We start from the raw sequence: 758 nt of genomic DNA, 5'->3' as shown, positions 1-758 counted from the left end.
TTGTGTTCCCTCTCTCGCTGGCTGTCTCTGTCTCTGTCAAATAAATAAATAAAATCTTTAAAAGAAAAAAAGAAAAAAAAAGAAAGAAAGATTGTGTGTTTCATGCTCACTTTGGCAGCACATATACTAAAATTGGAATGAAACAGAGAAGATTAGCATGGCCCCTACACAGGGATGACATGCAATTCCACAAAAGATTATATGTTTCTAGGAATTTACCCGTTTCTTCTAGGTTGTCCAGTGTGTTGGCATGTAATTTTTTTATGATATTCCCTATAATCCTTTATATTTCTGGGATATCTTTTGTTACTTCTCCTCTTTCATTTCTGATTTTATTTATTTGGATCCTTTCTCCTTTTTCTTCCTGATGAATCTAGTTAAGGTTTTGTCAATTTTGTTCATCATTTTAAAGAACCAGCTCTGGTTTTTATTGATTTTTTTCTATTTTTTAAAATCTCTACACCATTTCTTTCTGCCCCGATCTTCATTTTTTCCTTTCTTCTACTCATCCTGGGTTTTGTTTGTTCTTTTTTTTAGTCCTTTTTGGTGTAAGGTTAGGGTTTTTATTTGAGTTTTTTCTTGTTTCTTGAGGTAGCCCTGTGTTGCTATATACTTCCCTTTTAGAACTGCTTTCACTGGCTCCCAGAGATTTTGGATTGTTTTTTGTTTTTGGGGTTTTTTTTTTTAATTTTCATTTGTCTGCATGTATTTTTTGCTTTCTTCTTTCATTGCTTCATTGACCCATTGGTTGTTTAGTA

General features: G+C 32.6%; 1 non-coding gene across 1 annotated transcript; it reads left to right on the top strand.

Annotated features, from left to right (window-relative positions):
- Nucleotides 1-102: 102 nt before the first annotated feature.
- On the top strand, nt 103-209 carry LOC117799565. The gene has a single exon (XR_004622986.1). It is a non-coding gene; the product is annotated as a U6 spliceosomal RNA (small nuclear RNA).
- The last annotated feature ends 549 nt before the right edge of the window (nt 210-758 follow it).

The sequence above is a fragment of the Ailuropoda melanoleuca genome, unplaced genomic scaffold (assembly GCF_002007445.2).
Source record: "Ailuropoda melanoleuca isolate Jingjing unplaced genomic scaffold, ASM200744v2 unplaced-scaffold52689, whole genome shotgun sequence".
Lineage (NCBI taxonomy): Eukaryota > Metazoa > Chordata > Mammalia > Carnivora > Ursidae > Ailuropoda > Ailuropoda melanoleuca.
The sequence above is the reverse complement of the archived record's forward strand: the minus strand, read 5'-3'. Positions and strand labels throughout refer to the sequence as shown.